This window comes from Arachis ipaensis, chromosome B6, assembly GCF_059453495.1.
Source record: "Arachis ipaensis isolate K30076 ecotype BB chromosome B6, ASM5945349v1, whole genome shotgun sequence".
NCBI classification, from domain to species: Eukaryota; Viridiplantae; Streptophyta; class Magnoliopsida; order Fabales; family Fabaceae; genus Arachis; species Arachis ipaensis.
Window position 1 is genome coordinate 118,338,621 of NC_142441.1, and position 14,513 is coordinate 118,353,133.

Here is a 14,513-nt window from a genome sequence, read left to right on the forward strand (position 1 = left end):
GGGATCTTGAGGTATTGAAATCTCTTAATTTGGAGTTGATTTGATCTAATTTCATAAGCTTATCAAATTAGTAGCCAATCAGGACTATCAGTTGTGTGCTATGATGTCACTTAACATGCCATATCATGCCATGAGCAACAAAAGTAATGAATGGACTTGTTCTAAGGCTTACCTAGAACCAATGTGATTTGGGCCTAAGCATGAGGTACAGACTCCTCTTGAGTGAGAGGCTCCTTTGTCTCCTTTGGCGAAGTAGTGCCATCCGAAATCTTGGAGAGATTGGAGGTGGTACCTGCTAAGAGACTTCAATGCTTAAGTTAGCAAGGATTTTAGGCAGGTTTTTATGTAGATTAGAGTTCAAAAAATACCTAAGAGTAGATATTTATAGTTGTAGGTTGTGAGTCAGTAACCACTCCTAATGTGGTTCCACCTTTGGTGGTGGGTAGTTACTCCCTTTTGTTAGGGAGTTTGTTGATATCTCATTTCTAGATTAGTAGGAGAAATTGTAGTAGTTGGTTATTTATTAAGGTAAGTCAGGATAAATTCATGTCGCTATGGCTGACTTTCGTGAGGCCAGGTAGGTTGCAATGAGGATTTGGACTTATTTTCTGTAGATTGTTGATTGGGTTTTTAATTATTTTGAGCCAGGCTCTTGTAGTAGGCTAGGGTATGAATAATGTCTCTATTTGAGGTTGAATTTTTATAAGTCAAGCTTAAGCATGAGGTTGAATTTTTATAAGTCAAGCTTAAGCATGCAATCAAGTCAGCTATAGAGTCCAACTAAATTCGTTCGAGTAGGTCATTCATGCTGACTTCCCGATTTAATTAGATGGAAAAATTTGATGTGATTGGCATCTGCAAAGGTCGGGATATTTTAGATATTTTATTTTGTAACTGCTCGAGTACTTTTTTCAAAAATGTGCGCCATCATTTAAAGTAGGGTAACTTTTACCCTTTTGCCCCAATCACTATATAAACGCAACTCTTTCTCTTCTTTCCATTTTTTTATTCTTTTCTTCAAAAAAATACTCTATATTCTTTATATTGTTTTTCTTTTTTTCCTCTGTGAGATTATCTCTTCTTCATTTCCTCTTCTAATAGGTTAAAGCTTATAAATAGATCGAAGGGTTAAGTACGATTTTGGTCCCTAAGGTTGAGGCTGAAAATTTTTTTTGTCTATAACCTATTTTTGCACTCGAATTCATCCCCAAGGTCCAATATAGTTTTACAGAGAAAGATCCGGAGGAGAGGTTGAATGGAGCAATGATATCGGCGATGGCGGAACATCCTTCGATTACAGAGAAAGAGAAGGAAGGAGAGGTGAGCGAGAGAACGATGTCAATTACCGAAAAGAAACAATGTTGGCAACGATAGACAAGGCCATTGATGCAAGCGAGGTGAGCGGCTATAACAGTGCCAGTGACTATCACCTTCTGAAACCATTACAGCAACACCAACGACAGCATCGGCAAAGCAGTGGTTACACCCAAAATCGAAAGTAACAACCCTCTCTGTGTTTGCATCCCTCCCTTCTCTCTTTTTGGTGAACCAGCGATAGCAGTGACGACTTCCCTCACTATCACACCTTTCTTTCTTCTCTTTCCAATTTCGCTTCCCTCTCTTTCCACCTCTCTCTTTTGTTCTACCCTTTTTACTCTCGCTATTGTTGCCATTGTAGCCTCTGTGAAAAGGGAGAAGAAGAGAAGGAAACAATAATAAAAGAGAGACAAGATGAGGAATAGAGGAGGGATAGTGGTAGGGATATTTTTGTTATTTTAAAAATTATTGTCTTCAAAAAGACAATTTTAATATTAAATTGAACGTTGGAGATCATTTCAAACCAAAAAAAAGGTTGGGGAGGAGAAAATTTTCAACCTCAACTTTAGGAACCAAAATCATACTTAACCCTAAATAAAAAATATCTTCTTAAAGTGATCCAAACAAACTTGATTATCCTCAATTTTTAATTTTGTCCAATCAAAATCATCTAATTCATAGTCCTGAAACATTGTCCCGAAAGTCAGAAAAAAAAAATAAAGGAACGAAGGAAAAACCTTCGGAGGCATTTACAATCAACAACAAAATAATCTCATGTGTTGTGTTAAAAAAAAAAGGGAGAAAACCAAAGTTCTCCACCATCTCTCAGCAACAAATTCATATTTAAATGACCACAATTTGTGTTATGAGTTAGTATCAAATAAATAACGGTTTTGCCAGGTAGACAATGACTTTTGTGAACAATGTGAACCATAGACTCTAAAATAGGCCCAATAAAGTAAAAATACACTACACTCCTAATTACCACCAAAACCCTAGTTTTAACCATCCTATTCATCCAACCCCCCTTTTGACCTAGCAGTAAACCTGTTTTTCCCTATTTTGAATGAGCAGCCATCGAAGAGAGCCACACTACTGGCACTGCAGAACCAACCTCCATTAAGTTCGCTGCAACCTGAACAGCTGGCGCAACCCAACAGCTTCTCCCGCATGATTGCATTCTTCCCTTCATGCTTGGTGTTCGCTGCTGCGTCTTCCCGGGTGCCTCCCACATGCTGCCGTCGAGCGTCGATCGTCGACTAGGAGCTCCCCGTCGCCATTGCTTGGTCGCTGAATAGCCGCACCCCACGTCATCCTGTGTCGCACCATACTCATCGCTGAACGCCACATCTTCTTTGCACCGCCTCTGGTTTGCCGTGAACGAATCTAACGCCACCGTTCTTGTGCCTGATTACTACTCACAAAGGTCAGTACAATGTTAGCTATTTTTTTAGTGATTAGTTATTCATCAAAGGCTTTAGGTGATGGTTGTTTCCAACGGGTGTGCTGCCTATGCACATCTCTGAATCTGTTTGAGTTCCGGGAGTGATGTTAAAGAAAAAAACCGGTTGTTGTTCTTGAATTCCTTATTTTTTCTGTCTTGTTTTTTATTGTTGACTGAATTCAGGTTTGTTCTGTCCAAGTTTTTAGTTAGTCAGAACTTGGTTTTGACTCATACGTTTTTTAAATTCGTTGCCCTATTAATTATTTATTCATTGTAAGATTGCCGGTTATATCACCAGGTGCATGGATGGTTGGATTAAATTTAAGTCTTCAAAGTTTATTTGAGTTCAGTGACCAATATTTTGCTTGTATTAGTTTATGTATTTGTGTGTTACATGTGATTTACTATGCACTTTACCAATTAAGTATGTTCAATTTTTTAAAATGCTATGAGATGAAGATGTGAAGGCCTTTTATGGTGGTTTAAGTGGTTACATATGTATTAGCGTAAGAATATTGTCGAAGCCAAATTATGATGTCAACAAAACCTATCTGTATATGGTTCTGGAATTAGGTTGGGTTTATTTGTTAGTTTTTTTAATCACAATTGAAAGTGTAATATGCTACTTCTCCACACCTTTACTTGGTTGTGGTACCTTTTGACTGTGGATGTTTGATTTCGACTGCTTACTAACCTGATGATTATTTTACCAAGTATTTGGATGTTTGCCTAGTTGATCGAGTGGTTAATCGTGTGCTTCTTTTACTTTTTTTTGTTTAGAGTCACCGTTGGTTTAATTAACACTACACAATATTAGTTGGTCTAGTTATCTAAAAAGGCATCCATAATTATTAATTTTAAATTTTAATGTGATGCTGCTCTATGTGTCGTGTTCTTAGGGTCGCTAGCTAGTTGTATTATTCTAGTCATATGATAATGTGTAGTATGTGGGAATACTAATGATTTATTGGTTCTTAACAGGCTACAACATGTTCTGAGTTTTATTTGATGAAGTGCGTTTCGTCGTCCATCCGTCTTGATTCTAGTTATTTCTAACATGTATTCTGTTTGTTGATAGAAATTATTCAAGACGCTTTGTTTTCCATGCTATATGAATGCAATTATCACCCACCTGGAAAAATTAATGCCAATGCAAAACTAGCTGAGATCGACGCTATTGGGTTCGAATTCGTGAAGAGGATCCATACTGGGTAGTGAAGTAAAGCATAATGGTACAACTAGCAAAGGTATACGATGTGGATACAAACACACTTATAATGTTGAGTTGATAGGGAGGGCTTTAGGCATACCCTCTAGTGGAAAGTTGCCATTGTTTCTTATTGAGAGTTTGTTGTATATGGTTCCATTGGTTTCTTTTTATCTTTCCTAACAATTATTGTACATACTTGGGTGTATCCATAATTTAGGTATTGACTTTTCCCAGCTAAACAAGAAGAATGCTACCTATGTGGCAATCACAGCACAATTCCAAAAAAAAAAAAATGACCACCCAATTACGCAACTTCGTATATGGTTACCTGATGAGCGGATATTTTATACGCTTTTTGGGGTTAATTTCATATAGTTTTTAGTATATTTTAGTTAGTTTTTAGTTTATTTCCATTAGTTTTTAGGAAAAATTTATATTTCTGGACTTTACTATGAGTTGTGTGTTTTTCCGTAATTTCAGGTATTTTTCTGGCTGAAATTGAGGGAGCTGAGCAAAAATCTGATTCAGGCTGAAAAAGGACTGCTAATGCTGTTGGATTCTGACCTCCCTGCACTCAAAGTGGATTTTCTGGAGTTACAGAACTCGAAATGGCGTGCTTCCAATTGCGTTGGAAAGTATACATCCGGGACTTTCCAGCAATATATAATAGTCCATACTTTTCTCAAGGATAGATGACGTAAACTGGCGTTCAACGCCAGTTCTCTGCCCAATTCTGGCGTCCAGCGCCAGAAAAGGATTAAAAGTTGGAGTTCAACGCCAGAAATGGATCCAAACCTGGCGTTGAACGCCCAAAATGGCCTTATGCACGTGAATTGCTTAAATCTCAGCCCCAGCACACACCAAGTGGGCCCCAGAAGTGGATCTCTATACCATCTGCTATAGTTTACTCATTTTCTGTAAACCTAGGCTACTAGTTTAGTATTTAAACAACTTTTAGAGACTTATTTTGTACCTCATGATATTTTAGATCTGAACTTTGAACTCTTTGACGGCATGAGTCTCTAAACTCCATTGTTGGGGTGAGGAGCTCTACTGTGTCTCGATGAAGTAATGCAAGTATTTCTGTTTTCTATTCAAACACGCTTGTTCCTATCTAAGATGTTCATTCGCGCTTAACTGTGATGAAGGTGATGATCTGTGACACTCATCACCATTCTCAACCCATGAACGTGTGCCTGACAACCACCTCCGTTCTATATCAGATTGAATGAGTATCTCTTAGATCTCTTAATCAGAATCTTCGTGGTATAAGTTAGAATTGATGGCGGCATTCACGAGAATCCGGAAAGTCTAAACCTTGTCTGTGGTATTCTGAGTAGGATTCAAGGATTAAATGACTGTGATGAGCTTCAAACTCCTGAAGGCTGGGCGTTAGTGACAAACGCAAAGGAATCAAGGGATTCTATTCCAACCGGATCGAGAACCAACCGGTGATTAGCCGTGCTGTGACAGAGCGCGTGAGCGTAGTTTTCACTGGAAGGATGGAAGGTAGCCATTGACAATGGTGATCCACCAATACACAGCTTGCCATAGGAGGACGTGCGTGCGTGAACAAGAAGACAGAGGAAGCAGAGATTCAGAAGACAAAGCATCTCCAAAACTCCAACATATTCTTCATTACTGCATAACAAGTAACCTTTAATCCATGCTCTCTTGTTTATTTGCAATTCAACTGATAAACATAATTGACTTCCTGACTAAGATTTACAAGATAACCATAGATTGCTTCAAACCAACAATCTCCGTGGGATTCGACCCTTACTCACGTGAGGTATTACTTGGACGACCCAGTGCACTTGCTGGTCAGTGGTACGAGTTGTGAAAAGTGTGATTCACAATTCGTGCACCAAGTTTTTGGCGCCGTTGCTGAGGATTGTTCGTGTTTGAACAACTGACGGTTTATTTTGTTTCTTAGATTAGGAAAATTTTTCTTTTTGGTTTAGAGTCTCTTATTATTGTTCTTGGTTAAAATATATATATATATATATACTTCTTCAAAACAAGTGTTACATTCATAACTCATTTGGCTAGAGCGTTAATCTGTGTTCTTGGTAATTGGGTTAGAATCTTTTATATTCTTTTCAAAACCTTCTTTTTCATAAATAATAATTTCTCTATTAAATTGTGTGCCAAACTTTAAGTTTGGTGTTTTCTTGTTGATTTCCCTTTGGTTTTCGAAAATTTTAGTTTGGTTTTCTAAAAATTTTAAGTTTGGTGTTCTTTCTTCATGTTCTTGTGTTCTTGTGAGTCTTCAAAGTGTTCTTGAGTTTTCCTTGTGTCTTGATCTTAAAATTTTTAAGTTTGGTGTTTCTTGGTGTTTTTCCTCCAAAATTTTCAAAAACAAGGAGCATTAGATCTAAAAATTTTAATTCTTGTGCTATCTTATTGTTTTTCTCTTTCCTCACTAAATTCAAAAATATCTTTTCTCTCTATTTTTAAAACAAATTTTCGAAAATTATTTTTTTTAAAAAAAAAATTTTTTTTTCAGATTTTTTTAAAATTTAAAATCTTTTCCAAATCATATCTTTTTCAAAACTTCCTAACCACTTTCTCTCTCCTCATTTTTTTTCGAAAATCTTCACCTATTTTTATTTATTTTATTTTAATTTATTTTATTTTCGAAATAATTAAATAAATAAATAAATAAATAAAAATATTTTTTTTATTTTACATCATCTCCCTTTCTCCATCATGGACCTAAGCGGAAATGAACAGTCCAGGAGGACTCTGGGGTCATATTCTAACCCCTCTACTGCTTCATATGCGAGTAGTATCTGCATACCCTCCATTGGAGTCAGTAGCTTTGAGTTGAATCCTCAGCTCATTATCATGGTGCAGCAAAGTTGCCAGTATTCCGGTCTTCCACAGGAAGAACCTACAGAGTTTCTGGCACAATTTTTACAAATTGCTGACACAGTACATGATAAAGAAATAGATCAGGATGTCTACAGACTATTACTATTTCCATTTGCTGTAAAAGATCAAGCTAAGAGGTGGTTGAATAACCAACCTAAGGCCAGCATAAGGACATGGAAATAGCTGACAGAAAAATTCCTGAATCAATATTTCCCTCCAAAAAGGATGACACAGCTAAGGCTGGACATCCAAGGCTTTAAACAAGGAGATAATGAATCTCTTTATGATGCCTGGGAGAAATACAGAGAGATGCTACGAAAATGCCCCATCTGAAATGTTTTCAGAGTGGGTTCAGTTAGACATCTTCTACTATGGGCTTGCAGAAGGAGCTCAGATGTCTCTAGATTACTCAGCTGGTGGATCTATCCACATGAGAAAGACAATTGAAGAGGCTCAAGAGCTCATTGATACAGTTGCCAGGAATCAACATCTGTACCTAAGCAGCAACCCTTCCATGAATGAAGAGGTTAAAACAGTAACTGCTGAACTCTCTGTAAAACAAGCTGCTGAATTCAATCAGCAATTGGACTTTCTAACAAAGCAGTTAGCCGAATTCAAAGATAGACTACAAGAGACAAGGATAGCTAATATACATATGGACAAACAGTTTAAGCAAACAAAGCAGCAGCTGTCAAGGCAAATAGCAGAAGAATGCCAAGCAGTTCAACTAAGAAGTGGAAAAACATTAAATACCCCACCTCAAGGCAGCAAAAAGCTAAGAAATGAGCAAACCACCCAAAATTCACCTGAGGACAGTAAGAGCCCAGGGAAAAGTAATTCTGGAACTAAAACGCCAGAAAATTGGTGGAAGGCTGGCGCTGAACGCCCAGACCACGCTCAGGACTGGCGTTCAACGCCAGAAATGGGCAAGGATCTGGCGTTGAACGCCCAAAATGGGCAAGATCTGGCGCTGAACGCCCAAAATGGGCACAAATCTGGCGTTCAAACGCCAGGAGCAGACAAGGAGCTGGCGTCCATTTTCACTCCAACTTCTAACTCTGGCATTCAATTGCTAGTGAGGGATCAGACACACACAAATGCTGATAACAACCCCTCTAAAAAGGCTTCTTCAACCACTTCTGTAGGCAATAAACCTACAGCAACTAAGGTTGAAGAATATAAAGACAAGATACTTTATCCTCAAAAACTCCAGAAAGAGGAGCAGGATATGCAATTTGCTCGCTTTGCAGATTACCTCAGGACTCTTGAAATAAAGATTCCATTTGCAGAAGCACTTGAGCAAATACCTTCTTATGCCAAGTTCATGAAAGAGATATTGAGTCATAAAAAGGATTGGAGAGAAACAGAAAGAGTTCTCCTCACTGAAGAATGCAGTGCAGTCATTCTAAAAAGCTTTCTTGAGAAGCTTAAAGACCCTGGGAGTTTTCTGATACCATGCATATTAGAAGGTAATTGCACCAAGACAGCTTTATGCGATCTTGGGGCAAGCATCAACCTAATACCTGCATCCACTATCAGAAAGCTTGGCTTAACTGAAGAAGTTAAACCAACCCGGATATGTCTCCAACTTGCTGATGGTTCCACTAAATACCCATCAGGCGTGATTGAAGACATGATTGTCAGAGTTGGGCCATTCGCCTTTCCCACTGACTTTGTTGTGCTGGAAATGGAGGAGCACAAGAGTGCTACCCTCATTCTAGGAAGACCCTTCCTAGCAACTGGACGATCCCTCATTGACGTCCAACAGGGGGAAATAACCCTGAGAGTCAATGATGATGAATTCAAGTTGAACGCTGTCAAAGCCATGCAGCATCCAGACACATCAAAAGACTGCATGAAAGTTGATCTTATTGACTCTTTGGTAGAAGAGATCAACATGGATGAGACTCTTGAATCAGAGTTGGAAAACATCTTTAAAGATGTTCAGCCTGATTTAGAGGATTCAGAGGACATGAAAGAGCCTCTGAAATTTCTTCTGGAAGAGGAAAAACCTCCTAAACCCGAGCTCAAGCCATTACCACCATCCTTGAAATACGCATTTCTGGGAGAAGGTGACACTTTTCCAGTGATCATAAGCTCTGCTTTAAATTCACAGGAAGAGGAGGCACTTATTCAAGTGCTAAGGACACACAAGACAGCTCTTGGGTGGTCCATAGGTGACCTTAAGGGCATAAGCCCAGCTAGATGCATGCACAAAATCTTATTGGAGGATAATGCTAAACCAGTGGTTCAACCACAGAGGCGGCTAAATCCAGCCATGAAAGAAGTGGTGCAGAAAGAGGTCACCAAATTACTAGAGACTGGGATTATTTATCCTATTTCTGATAGCCCCTGGGTGAGCCCTGTCCAAGTCGTCCCAAAAAAGGGAGGCATGACAGTGATTCATAATGAAAAAAATGAACTGGTTCCTACAAGAACAGTTACAGGGTGGCGCATGTGTATTGACTATAGAAGGCTCAATACAGCCACCAGAAAGGATCATTTTCCTTTACCATTCATAGACCAGATGCTAGAAAGACTAGCAGATCATGATTATTACTGCTTTTTGGATGGCTACTCAGGCTATAACCAGATTGCAGTAGATCCCCAGGATCAAGAGAAAACAGCATTCACATGTCCATCTGGAGTGTTTACTTATAGAAGGATGCCATTTGGGCTGTGTAATGCGCCTGCAACCTTCCAGAGATGCATGCTCTCTATTTTCTCTGATATGGTGGAAAAATTTCTGGAAGTCTTCATGGATGACTTCTCAGTATATGGAGACTCATTCAGCTCCTGTCTTGATCACCTGAAACTTGTTCTGAAAAGATGCCAAGAAACCAACCTAGTTTTAAACTGGGAAAAATGTCACTTCATGGTGACTGAAGGGATTGTTCTTGGGCATAAAATTTCAAACAAGGGAATAGAGGTGGATCAAGCAAAAATAGAGGTAATTGAAAAATTACCACCACCTGCCAATGTTAAGGCAATCAGAAGCTTTCTGGGGCATGCAGGATTCTATAGGAGGTTTATAAAGGATTTTTCAAAAATTGCAAAACCTCTAAGCAATCTGCTAGCTGCTGACACGCCATTTGTGTTTGACACAGAATGCCTGCAGGCGTTTGAAACGCTGAAAGCTAAGCTGGTCACAGCACCAGTTATTTCTGCACCAGACTGGACATTACCATTTGAGCTAATGTGTGATGCCAGTGATCACGCCATTGGTGCAGTATTGGGACAGAGGCATGACAAGCTTCTGCACGTCATTTATTATGCTAGTCGCGTTTTAAATGATGCCTAGAAAAAAATTACACAACCACAGAAAAAGAATTACTTGCAGTGGTTTATGCCATTAACAAGTTCAGATCATACTTAGTAGGATCAAAAGTGATTGTGTATACTGACTATGCTGCTCTTAAATATCTACTCACAAAGCAGGATTCGAAACCCAGGCTCATCAGATGGGTGTTGCTTCTGCAAGAGTTTGATATAGAAATAAGAGACAGAAAAGGGACAGAGAACCAAGTGGCTGATCATCTGTCCCGAATAGAGCCAGTAGAAGGGACGCCCCTCCCCTCTCTTGAGATCTCTGAAACTTTTCCGGATGAGCATTTATTCGCCATTCAGGAAACACCATGGTTTGCCGATATTGCAAACTATAAAGCTGCAAGGTTCATACCCAAGGAGTACAACAGTATACAAAAGAAGAAATTAATCACTGATGCAAAGTACTACTTGTGGGATGAACCTTATCTCTTTAAGAGATGTGCAGACGGAATAATCTGTAGGTGTGTGCCTAGAGAAGAAGCACAGAGGATCCTATGGCACTGCCATGGATCTCAATATGGAGGCCATTTCGGAGGTGAGCGAACAGCCACCAAGGTCCTCCAATGTGGTTTCTATTGGCCCACACTCTATAGAGATTCCCGAGAGTTTATACGTAACTGTGACAGTTGCCAAAGAGCTGGTAATCTGCCTCATGGTTACGCCATGCCTCAACAAGGAATCTTAGAGATTGAGTTGTTTGACGTATGGGGAATTGACTTCATGGGACCTTTCCCACCATCATACTCAAACACTTATATTCTGGTGGCAGTTGATTATGTGTCAAAATGGGTTGAGGCCATTGCCACACCCACCAATGATACTAAAACAGTGCTGAAGTTCCTCCAGAAACATATCTTTAGCAGGTTCGGTGTCCCTAGAGTGCTAATCAGTGATGGGGGCACTCACTTCTGCAATAAACAGCTTTACTCTGCCATGGTTCGATATGGGATTTGCCACAAGGTGGCTACTCCATATCATCCACAAACCAATGGGTAAGCTGAAGTCTCTAATAGAGAACTAAAAAGAATCCTGGAACGGACAGTAAATACCCGTAGAAAGGATTGGGCACGGAGCTTGGATGATGCTCTGTGGGCTTACAGAACAGCATTCAAGACCCCTATAGGGACCTCTCCATACCAACTGGTGTATGGTAAGGCATGTCACCTGACCGTGGAACTGGAACATAAGGCCTACTGGGCAACCAGATTCCTAAACTTTGATGCCAAATTAGCAGGAGAAAAAAAATTGCTCCAGCTAAATGAGCTAGAGGAGTTCAGATTCACCGCTTTCGAAAATGCCAAGCTTTATAAAGAGAAATAAAAAAAGTGGCATGACAAAAAGCTGTCATCTAGAATTTTTGAACCAGGACAGAAGGTTCTGCTGTTTAACTCTAGACTCAGGCTATTCCCCGGGAAATTGAAATCCCGGTGGAGGGGACCATACGTGATTACAAGCGTATCACCATATGGTTATGTAGAGCTTCAAGATATTGACTCTGACAAGAAGTTCATTGTTAATGGACAGAGAATTAAGCACTATCTTGAAGGCAATGTTGGGCAAGAGTGCTCAAGGTTGAAGCTAGATTAAAAGCTCAGCAAGGTCCAGCTAAGGACATTAAAGAAGCGCTTGTTGGGAGGCAACCCAATTTTTATTTATTTTCATGGTTTTTCATGTTTTATTAGGTTCATGATCATGTGGAGTCACAAAATAAATATTAAAAATTGAAAACAGAATCAAAAAACAGCAGAAGAAAAATCACACCCTGGAGGAAGCACCTGTCTGGCGTTCAACGCCAGAACAGAGCATGGTTCTAGCGCTGAATGCCCAAAATGGGCAACATCCTGGCGCTGAACGCCCAGAACAAGCATGGTTCTGGCGTTCAACGCCAGAAATGGCTAGTAAATGGGCGTTGAACGCCCAAAATGGGCACCAACCTGGTGCTGAACGCCTAGAGTTGTGTGCAAGGGCATTTTGCATGCCTAAATTGGTGCAGGGATGTAAATGCCTTGACACCTCAAGATCTGTGGACCTCACAGGATCATTTCAAGATCTGTGGATCCCACAGGATCCCCACCTTCCCTCCTCATAATCCTAGTTTTTTTTTCCACATCTTCTTCTTCATCTATTCCTTCTTCTTTTGCTCGAGGGCGAGCAACATTCTAAGTTTGGTGTGGTAAAACAATTATGTGAAGGATCTATAGCTCAGTGGTAGAACATGTGGCTGTAAATCAAGAGATCCCTGAGATACCTCAGGGGATGCACTTCCCTCCACATAATTATTGGAAGCAACTGAGGATAGAAATACCAAAAATCACTAGGAATCGAGCCACAAAGGCAAGGAAGAGACATAAAAGAGCTCAAGAACATCATTGGTGCCTCAAGAAGGAAATGCCATCATCACTAAGGTGGACTCGTTCCTTGTTCTTACTTTCTCTGTTTTTTTTTTCTCTATGTTAAGTGCTTATCTATGTTTGTGTCTTCATTACATGATCATTAGTAGTAATTAGTGTCTATTTTGATTTTATCCCCAATTAAGTTATAGTCTATTTTTCTCATCATCAGCAAACATGAATAAAATAGTAGATCTTTTGAATAAGAGGCAATAAAATTTCGAGTTTTTAATAAGAAAAATTCTAATTAGTAACATGTGGTGGCAATGCTTTCTGTCTTCTGAATGAATGCTTGAACAGTGCATATGTCTTTTGAATTTGTTGTTTAAGACTGTTAAATATGTTGGCTCTTGAAAGAATGATGAACATGAGACATGTTATTGATAATCTGAAAAATCATAAAAATGATTCTTGAAGCAAGAAAAAGCAGCAAAGAACAAAGCTTGCAGAAAAAAAATATATATATATAATAAAATAGGCAAAAAAAAATAGAAAGAAAAAGAAAAAGCAAGCAGAAAAAGCCAATAACCCTTAAAACCAAAAGGCAAGGGCAAATAAAAAGGATCCCAAGGCTTTGAGCATCAGTGGATACGAGGGCCTAAAGGAATAAAATCCTGGTCTAAGCGGCTAAACCAAGCTGTCCCTAACCATGTGCTTGTGGCGTGTAGGTGTCAAGTGAGAACTTGAGACTGAGCGGTTAAAGTCAAGGTCCAAAGCAAAAAGAAGAGTGTGCTTAAGAACCCTGGACACCTCTAATTGGGGGCTTTAGCAAAGCTGAGCCACAATCTGAAAAGGTTCACCCAATTATGTGTCTGTGGCATTTATGTATCCGGTGGTAATACTGGAAAACAAAGTGCTTAGGGCCACGGCCAAGACTCATAAAATAGCTGTGTTCAAGAATCATCACACTGAAATAGGAGAATCAATAACACTATCTGAATTCTAAGTTCCTATAGATGCCAATCACTCTGAGCTTCAATGGATAAAGTGAGATGCCAAAACTGTTCAGAAGCAAAAAGCTACTAGTCCCGCTCATCTAATTAGAATCTGAGCTTCACTCAAAAACTCTGAGATATTATTGCTTCTCAACTTATTAGTCTTCTATTTTATTTGTCTAGTTGCTTGAGGACAAGCAACAGTTTAAGTTTGGTATTGTGATGAGCGGATATTTTATACGCTTTTTGGGGTTAATTTCATATAGTTTTTAGTATGTTTTAGTTAGTTTTTAGTTTATTTCCATTAGTTTTTAGGAAAAATTCATATTTCTGGACTTTAATATGAGTTGTATGTTTTTCTGTAATTTCAGGTATTTTTCTGGCTGAAATTGAGGGAGCTGAGCAAAAATCTGATTCAGGCTGAAAAAGGACTGCTAATGCTGTTGGATTCTGATCTCCCTGCACTCAAAGTGGATTTTTTGGAGCTACAGAACTCGAAATGGCGTGCTTCCAATTGTGTTGGAAAGTAGACATCCAGAGCTTTCCAGCAATATATAATAGTTCATACTTTGCTCAAGGATAGATGACTTAAACTGGCGTTCAACGCCAGTTCTCTGCCCAATTCTGGCGTCCAGCGCCAGAAAAGGATTAAAAGTTGGAGTTCAACGCCAGAAATGGATCCAAACCTGGCGTTGAACGCCCAAAATGGCCTTATGCACGTGAATTGCTTAAATCTCAGCCCCAGCACACACCAAGTGGGCCCCAGAAGTGGATCTCTATACCATCTGCTATAGTTTACTCATTTTCTGTAAACCTAGGCTACTAGTTTAGTATTTAAACAACTTTTAGAGACTTATTTTGTACCTCATGACATTTTAGATCTGAACTTTGAACTCTTTGACGGCATGAGTCTCTAAACTCCATTGTTGGGGGTGAGGAGCTCTGCTGTGTCTCGATGAAGTAATGCAAGTATTTCTGTTTTCTATTCAAACACGCTTGTTCCTATCTAAGAT